We start from the raw sequence: 10556 nt of genomic DNA, 5'->3' as shown, positions 1-10556 counted from the left end.
AAGAAATTGTTATCCCAAATATAACATTTGTTACATCTGACCACTTTCTAAAAGGCATTGTGTGTTCGTATATAAATATTAATGAGGACGACATATATGCACAAATACCAGATACTATTTTTGAATGAATAATTGACTGAATACTAATTCCTGTCTAGCCTTGGAATAACCCTCAACAGAAACACCCAAGATAAAAGTCAACAATCACGGAAATAAACTCTACAATATATGTGAGAATAATAACGTGTATATATTTAATTGAAGAATAGGAAGAGGCATGAATTCTGTAAAACAACGTGTAAAGAAGAAAAACTTCAGAAAGAATTTGTTTCATCTGAGAAGTCTTCTTCGGGACACTACTCTAGATAACATTTCTACTATCAACAACACCATTGGGTGTGTGTGTGTGGGGGGGGGGGGGGGGGGGGGGGAGGGGGGGGGATCAATACACTCCATTTTCGTTCAGCTAAAGACACATTAGGATTGTCACATAATTCACGTGCGCCTACAAGACGAACCCGGGTCTTCGGCGTGACGAGCTAACGCTTCATCCACTAGGCTACCCCATCGCCCCACCAGAAAGAATATATTGACGAGTGAGTGAGTATGGTTTTATGCCGCTTTTAGCAATATTCCAGCAATATCACGGCGGGAGACACCAGAAATGAGCTTCACACTTTGTACCCATGTCGGGAATCGAACCCGGGTCTTCGGCGTAACGAGGTAACGCCTTTAACCACCAGGCTACCCGACCGCTCCAAAATATTGACGAAGACCCTTTATCAGACATTGATGTCCAGACATGAACATTATACGTAATGACAATCCGCTTAACGAACCCATCACAACGGAAGAAGTTATAATAAGCTGTTATTTATTAATTTGAAGAACAACACAGCCAGTGGTGAAGACACTACCGATAATAAATATGTCGCCGGATACATTAAGGTTAGTTGCCAAGAGTGATCTCTATTTTATTTTACGGACGCTTCATCTCTCACTCTCACTCCTGGTTATCTTACCAGCAGTATCTCAAGCCCATTCCTGGGGTGTGACGTGGACACTTTCAAATGTCACTTTTTGTCACGCCATAGACGAGGGAAGCCCTGCTTTCTCACTTGACTAATCAAGTCATATTGATGTCATTTATATCTTTTTACAGATAATAAAATCCTTTTAACCTATCGTCACCGCCTCAGTCTACTCAATTACATTGTTGGCAAGGACCCGCGATATCGCCCGAACAGGGACTGAGGTAGTGCCACAACTTCATCAACAACCTCATCACAAAATCAACATCAGCACGACCGATTTCACCCCTTCATCTACATCGAAGTTGTTATGGTCAATGTAATCATCGTCAGCAACTGTGTCATCCATATCGCCTGAATCACCCTAACAGACTTTTTAAGTATATACTTTGACATTTTAATGATTTTATAATCATAAATCTACGTTGTCAAGCTACGATAATTTATATTCAGACTGTGATAGACATTATATTCAGGCAAGTGTGTATTGTAATATCTCCACCTGTACTTGTGGTGTATGGACTCGGAACACATCCGGCAAAGTTGACAGGTGATTTTTACAAACTGCAAAGATGAACTTTAACATCTACTGATTGTGTATTACACTTCTGATTTCACCCTGGAAATGTGTATGCTGTGGAATTCTGACATTTATACTGTATGTTTATGCTTTGGTACCAGCTATATTTATGTATTAGTATTATATTCTTATAAATCCATATAGTAGATACTTCAAGTGTTTATTATGTGATGATAAGAATATTGACTAACACTGCAGTTATTTATTAGTAGTTAGTTGATAGTTACTCTAAGATAATCATTAGTATTTACCTTTAGTTATTAATGTTATAGTTAGATATTGGGAAACAATTAGACAAGCTGTATAAACGATGTCTACCTAGATAGTGTCTCATCTTGGACTTTGCCATTTAATTTCTAAGATTGTTTATTCATTATTCACTATCGTAACTTGGCGTTGGTTTTAGTATTTACTTCATTGTGTGAATGAGAATGAGCGCGACCCACATCACCGGCATTAGCATTTACTAATGTACACAAGCACTTGTTTTCGCGGTCACTTTTCGCGTTCCGTGCTTTCACAAAGGTGATGCATCAAGTGTTCCCTTAAAGGTGATGCATCAAGTGTTCTACTTTCACTAGGCCAGCGGGCTACAGTTGACACTATCGTGAGGAAACGTGAAGGTCTATATTGCACTTTGGATAATCCGGAATCACTAATGCAAGCTCTCTACACGACTCGTCAACAGGACTCTGAATCAGTTGCATCATGAGGAAATTAGATTGGAAACCCTACTACAGAGAGCTACAGAGAGCCACAGATAGAGGAAGCTACATTGATGCTACGTCGAGAGATAGTATTCTGAGAAATAAATTCTGGAGTGGATTATTTCGCGAAGCATTAAAGAATGCTACCCGACCTGCATTTTACTCAGGACAGGATTTCGAGGATCTTCTGCATCCAAGGATGAGATCCAAGGCCCCACAGCAACCACACGTCAAGATATCTCAGCAGTTATCAGACGTTATAAAGAGACTGGACAAGCTGGAACTAGCGCAACCAAACCAACAGCCCCAGATGGACAACAAACTTCTGAAGCAGATCTTGGATAGACTTTCAGTCTTTAAAGCCCAGAAGGATTCTTCTACAGTTACAGGTATCCAAGTTAGAGGCCGAGGTCGTGGTAGAATTCGACGTGGGAGACGTGGTGGTGGATCTTTAAACTAAAATGGCCTACTGCTGAAGGGCTAGTAGAGACCAATGGAAGAGACAGCCCTAACCCAACAGATGTACATGACAGAATGGACCCGTGAAGATCCGGGCTAGAATAGGTCTTCAGCAACCCATGCTTGCCGTAAAAGGCGAATATGCTTGTCGTAAAAGGCGACTAACGGGATCGGGTGGTCAGGCTCGCTGACTTGGTTGATACATGTCATCGATCCCAATTGCGTGGATCGATGTTCATGATGAAAATCACTGGATTGTCTGGTCCAGACTCGATTTTTTACAGACCGCAGTCATATAGCTGGAATATTGCTGAGTCCGGCGTAAAACAACAAACCAAAACCAAAAAACGTGACAGAATGATCGGAGATGCTAATGAAACTCAAGTAGTCATCGCTGGTGTTAAATGTTCTGTACTTTTAGATACAGGATCCCAGATTACAACTGTCAGTCAAGGCCTTTACAACTCTACTTTATCAGAGATTGAATGTCAGTCCCTAAGTGAGTTTGAACTTCAAATAACTTGAGCTGCAGACACTGACATACCTTACTCTGGATACATTGATGTATCAATCTACATTGCTTGCTATGATGTCGAATTTCAGATTCCTTTACTAATAACCAAGGATACAAAATACAACATCCCTGCAGTGATCGGCATCAATGTTCTCAAGAGATTGAAATCCAGAACCCAGGAATTGACTACTGCTCTGGATTCAATTAGTTACCATGGCATTCTAGGAACAGTCAAGTTTACCAATAGTAAACCTGTCATTATTCAGCCAAATCAGATGATCACCCTCAGTGGAAACGTCATAGCCTAGGGAATTACACAGAACATATTGAGGCTGACTACGAAATGCATACAGGTCTGTCTGTTCGTCCTCGCCTAGTAGAAGTTGAAAATCATGGGAAGTTATCCAGAATACCAGTACGATGATGCAACCTGTCTACACAAGTCATCACCATTCGTGCCCCTGGATGTGTTTGCTAAGAAGACCCATCATGTATCAGAGGACACAACAGATACTTCTTCTAAGAACTGCAAATCAAGGATTGATCTCTTGATGATCCACACAGAAGCAAGTAGTCTCTGACATGCTACAGCGTTGGGATTGCCTCATGTCTTCAGGTATCACTGACTTAGGTTGTTGCAACACTGAATCAGGTTGACAGATGAGACTTCTTTCAAGGAGCCACATCGATGAATCCCTCCTGGATTATTTGAAGAAGAATGGAGCACCTACATGGAGCAATTAGAGAATCTCACAGTCTCTACTCATCTAATGTGGTCTTATTCTGCAAACAGGATAACAGTCTCCGTTTCTGTCTTGACATGAGTTTATTTAATTCAAGAACAGTTCGGGATTCCTACTCAATTCCAAGAATTGATAAAACCTTAGATTGTCTGTCTGGATTGAGATGGTTCTCAAAGTTGGACTTACGCTCTGGATACTGGCAAGTTGAGCTTGAGGAAAAGGATAAGGAGAAAACTGTATTTACCGTTGGACCTTTAGGTTTTTATAATGTAATAGAATGCCCTTCGATCTAACAAATGCTCCAGCAACATTTCAAAGGCTTATGGAGAAATGTATGGGAGATTTGAATGACAACATCATGTTCTCCAGCACAATTGATTGAGTATTTCAAAGACTCAGAAATAACGGACTCAAACTACAGGCGATTTGTGAAGGATTTTGCCAAGATCGCTAAGCTACTCAATGATTTGCTCATAGGACAAGGTAAGAAGAAGAGCAGGCGACCTACAAAAGAGAACAACAATTGGATCTGGTCAGATTATTATGCTGATTATTTCCTGCCTTTTGAGGTACACACAGATGCAAGCGGAACTGGACTTGGACTTTATCAGAAGCAACAAGGACGTTTGGGGGTTGTAGCCTATGCCAGTAGAGCTCTACGAAAGAGTGAGAAGAATAAGCCAGCTCACAAACTGGAATTTCTGGCGCTCAAGTGGGATATAGCTGACAAGTTCCACGAATATCTCTATGGAAACAAGTTTGAAGTGAATACAGAAATTAATCCTTTGACATATGTCCTCACAACTACAAAACTTGATGCCACTGGAAATCGCTGGCTAAGGCTCAGCACTTTCAGCATATGATTTCAAGATTATTTATCACCAGGGAAACAAGAAACAAGATGCAGATGGATTGTCCAGACGCCACGATCTTGCAAGAACATTAATCAAACTGGATATTCCAAGTATCAAGGCCATCTATCAAGGTCACCAGATGATAGGTACTCGCGCTGAAAGTCTCACCTTTCAAGAGGATGCCATATATCTAGAGGAACCATTCCTGCCTTTAGCCTTGAAAGAACACAACTGGAAAAAAGAGCAATCATTGGATAAAACACTTGCTCGGGTGATATCACTTTTGAACCCAGGACACAAGCTAATGGCAACGTTCGCTTGAAGATAAATCCGTCAGGAAACTCCTTCTGGAATGGGAGAAGATTATTATAAACAAAGGAGTTCTCTATCGAAGTGGCAAATAGTTCAGATGGAGTTGTACATCAAATTGTGTTACCAACCATACACAAGGAAACAGTTCTGAAGGCCATCCATGATAACACAGGAAATCAAGGCAGACCGCACTCTCGACTTTATTCGAAACAGGTTCTTCTGGGCTGGCATGAATGAGGATGTAGAGAAATACATTCGTAAATGTGAAAACTGCATCAGACGGAAATCACCTGTAACAAGGAAATAAGCTGAACTGATAGTTCCGGAAAGCTGGCTGACAGGTGTAATCAGGCCAGTTTACAAGAACATCGAAACCAACCTGAAAACTACAGACCAATCAAATTACACTCTCTCTGGGAAAACTGTTTAACTGCTTTGAATAACCGACTGACAACATTTCTTAATTTACTATCAGAAGCACAAGCTGGATTTAGAAGTGGATGCTCAACATGTAGATTGCATTTTACCTTACACAATATCAGGGGGGGAAATGATTTGTGCTTTCATTGATTTTCAAAAAGCTTTCCCCAACTTCAAGCGAATTATAACTTACGGCCATGGTGTAAATGGAAAGTGTCTTAATATCATACAAAATATGTATCAATCTATAAAACCATGTGACTCAAATAACATAAATACATATCAATACTTCCCCTGCTGTAAGGGTGTACGTCAAGGTGAATATTTAACCCCCGTTTTATTTGCACTATTTCTTAACGACCTCGAGCAGTTTCTACAGAATCATGATCGTACTGGTCTACAGTTCAATGACGAATCACTTTAGCAATTTATTGATACCTCCTTACAACTATTTATACGTTTATATGCCGACGGTATTATTAGCCAGCAACGAAAAAAGATCCACAAGCCTCATTGATCGCCTTTGGGAAATATGGTGATGAATCGAAACTCAAGGTAAATGTGGAAAACACTAAAGTCCTCACATTGGGTGATACGAAGTGAAACATCAGCATGTATCATGTATCTGAATAATACCCCATTGGAAAATGTCGACACTTATAACTATCTTGGTGTTAGCTTAAGTAGAAAGCGCCCATTTACTGACACCAAACAGTCGTTACAAGGTCAAAAATGCAATGCACTATGTTCATTCTATAATGATATTGCAATCTCAATACAATGTCATTTTAAATTTCTGATGCCCTTGACCCTACCCAAACTTACGGTTATGAAATAGGGGGTATGAAAATGTATTTTCAATTGAAAATGTACACTTAAAATTCATTAGTAAAGTTGTATGGGTTAAAAACAGCACCTTATTATATATGTTGATTATATATAGAGATTCCGGTAGAAAAAAATTATCTGTTGTTATTAACTCAAGAGCCGTGTCTATTCTGCGCATTCTGAATACCTTTTTATATACCCACGCAATCATTAACACTTTTATATATACCAAGGCAATCACAGTGACCTTTATATACACCCAGACAACTATTAACACATTTATATATATCCTGTCAATCATTAACACCTATATTTATATACCCAGATAAACATGAACACCTTTATATATACCCATGCAATCATGAACACCTTCATATATACCCAGGCGATCTTGAACACCAGTATATATACCCAGGAAATCGTGAGCACCTTTTTACATACTCAGGCAACCACAGTCACCTTTATATATATATTCAAGGAAATACAGCCACATGTACATATACTGAAGGAATATTAATCATGGTCACTTTTACTCCTTCCCCGCGCAAACACGGCCGACCTTATATATTCCCCACGTCGACACTGTCACCTTTACATATCCCCACGCAAACATTGTCACCTTTACACATTCCCCCCAATTAACAACAGATATGACTGTAAAGGTCAGGGAAGTACCCCATGACCTTGTGAACCAAACGTAAGTACACGACCTACATAAAACCAAAGAAAGCATTCGTGACCAACAAGTGTCATTCGGGGAGAAGCCGAATAGCGACTCGTGCCCGTCTCGTGGCCATTTTTGCGACTGGATTCCGTCTTAGCGCAAACGGGCATAGCGAAAAGAATTGTCAACTCATTGCGTAATGATTCACGTATATTTCCCCCATATATCATACATATTCCAGATGCTATTGAAAACACATCGGGACTTACAGTATTGTACAGAATGATTGAACACACCCAACTGCATCTTTGGTATTGTTTCAAATGCAAGACCTAAGTAAAGTAATGTAAATTATTACTCACCAAACCAGTAACCGCAAAGTGCAAGGTTTGAATATAACTATTTATAACCTATGTATACGTATTATAGTAATATCACTGACAACGTTAAAAGGGGGAATTCCAGAAAAATTATTAAAGGACGCTACAGGAACAGGACCAGTTTGTATACAGTTTTGAAGTTTCAACAGCATGGTCAAACATGCCTGAAACCGAAACAAACAATTTATTTTCGCTTCATTTAAATAGCACATCATGAACAGTTTCATAAAGCTCATTTAAATTAGGTTGTTTCTAGATAGTGGTCAATGCAAATGTTTGGAACCGAAATGTAAACACTTGTCTATCCGGAAAAGGGCATAACTGTACCTTAAATAATGTATTATTATGACCAAAACTACTATTTAATGTGACTGTTACATCATCAAATGGTTGGAATTCGATGCAATACTTACAGGGTATAATCAGATATGAGGCGCTCCACGTCATGTTATGACCACGTCATGTTATGACCACGTGCTGAATCATTTATACCCGCGCAAAATAATACCGGGCAGGTAAAATTGTATGGTCATAAAGTTACATATTCGGAAGTTTAAAATAAATTTACTTATTTTCATCTAATTAAAATCAGTGTAAACCATCAGAATAATTCCGCCTGCAATAACTAGTTGAGCCGACGTGAACGATCGATGAGCACTAACGGCAGCCATTACAGTCGGGTCGGGTCGGGTCGGGTCGGGTCGGGACGTGGGGATGGGCGCTCTTTATTTAGACGTGTATGAAGATACTGGAGTATGCTGATTTCGTAATAATTACTTAAAGTATTGCTATTATTGCTTATACTGATTGTTTATTTGTCGGATAAGTGTACGTTTAAGAAGGATAGCATTTATTTCAAGCCATTTTGCAGTTTGGAAAGTCCGGTCAAGGCGACCCGGAGAACCCCGTGACGTTATTAGGATGCCGTGACTCATGTTACCTTTGGTGTAAACAGCGTGTAGCCCGTGCCCACAGCCACAGTGGTACATGTAGGGTGCAAACGATGTAGTTCTTTCTTTGCATTCGTCACCACTCGCCCCTTTCCGTAACCTGCAAGAAGACTCGTCCCCCTGTAGATGAATGTCATTGCGAAAATACGACAAACCAATCAGAATGCGCGTATGACTTCAAATCTTCGGTCAAAGAATCCCTCAGTAATAATTTTTGACTTAACATAGGTCTTGCATTTAGACGGGTAGTAGAATGGGCCCGATTCTATCAATCGGCTGGTCAAATAAAAGAAGACATCATTCTTCTTCATTAGAAGAAGAAGTTTCTCAATTTGTGTCTGATTCCTGGCCAAAGTTCTTGGTTATTGAAGCTGCGGATGGAAGTCCATTGAAACTTAATCCATTTGCCGTCTCCAAGGGCATCCAAGGTGTCTGTGGGGACGTTAAAAATGTTACTCGACTGAGATGTGGTTCTCTTTTAGTGGAATGTGTAAGGAGACAACAATCTGTCAATCTGCTGGGTCTAAAGCAGTTTGTAAACATCCAGGTTGTTGTCTCAGTGCACACGACAAAGAACTCGTGTGGAGGCATTGTCAGAGACTGGTCACACTGTCTTTCTGACATGTCAGAAGAAGAAATTGCAGACGAGCTGAAATCTCAAGGTGTCACTGTTGTAAAACGGTTTACTAGGAAACAAGGTTCAGAAATCATAAACACGAATACTTACCTGTTTACCTTTGGACTGACAACTCTTCCCAAATCTGTTAAAGCCGGGTATTGCAACATCGGAGTGGAGGTATATGTACCAAATCCACTCCGTTGTTCTAAATGCCAAAAATTTGGACACAGTGCAAAATCTTGCCATGGCAAAACAAAATGTTCCTGTTGCGGTGAAGCTCATGAGAGCACTAATTGCACAAATGACATCAAGTGTGCCAACTGCAACGGTGAACATTTAACATCATCAAAATCTTGTCCAACATTTGAATATGAAGCAAAAATTATGAAACTCAAATGCACACAAAATATTTCTTATTTTGAAGCCAAAAAATTAGTTCCAGTTCAATCAAATCCATATCTTACATATTCAGCTGCAATTTCTTCTCCTGCTCCAGTTTCTGTTCCGAGACCAACAACAGCCTTCATCGAGATGTGATATTTCAAAGGCAAATTGGCCTTTATTTAAATCATTATGTGAGGAAATATGGACAACTGATATTTTAATAAATGTCCCTGATCCCATTCTGGTGTTCTCTGACAAACTGAATGAAATTGCTGAAGAAACTATTCCTAAGTCCTCTGTAATACCACACATTCGTAAACAATGGTTTGATACAGATTGTAAAAAGGCCAGAAAGATAAGGAAGAAGGCGGACAAGTATTTCCGTCGACATCCTACGGTACATAATTTTAATAATGTTAAAATAACAAACGCCAAGGCACGGCGTACATTTAAACAAACAAAACGCCAATCATGGAGAACGTATGTATCAAAAATCAATTCCCGAACTCCGATTTCAAAGGTGTGGAACATGATACAAAAAATCAAAGGTAGAGGTTCAAAGTCTGCTCTTCATCATCTTGAAGATGCTGATAGATTGCTAACTGACAAGACTGACATTGCAAATAAACTGGGCGAAACTTTGGCCAAAACACTCTTCATCATCTAATTACGTACTTAAATTTGGAAAATACAAACAGCAACAAGAGAAGAAAAGTATTGATTTTAGTTCCGACAATGGTGAAGATTATAACGAAATATTTTCAATTCATGAGCTAAATACTGCACTTGGACAAGCCCATGAAACTGCAACAAGTGCTGATAACATCCATTGTCAACTTCTGAAACTCCATTAAGGTTGTTGAGGAGGCCAAATTTTTGGGACTTGTTTTTGACCATCATTTGACCTATTTGCCGCATATTAAGTATCTGAAGAATAAATGCCTGAAGGCTTTAGATTTATTGAAAGTCTAAATTCTAAGTCAAATTCTAAGTGGGGAGGGGATCAGACAACCCTCCTCCACTTATACAGATCACTTATTCGCTCCAAATTAGATTATGGCTCGAATGTATATAGCGGAGCATGTTAGAGTAATCTCGAAAAATTAGATAC

Source organism: Haliotis rufescens, unplaced genomic scaffold (assembly GCF_023055435.1).
Source record: "Haliotis rufescens isolate VD_foot unplaced genomic scaffold, xgHalRufe1.0.p SCAF_30, whole genome shotgun sequence".
In the NCBI taxonomy this organism is placed as follows: domain Eukaryota; kingdom Metazoa; phylum Mollusca; class Gastropoda; order Lepetellida; family Haliotidae; genus Haliotis; species Haliotis rufescens.
This window is presented reverse-complemented; position numbering follows the sequence as displayed.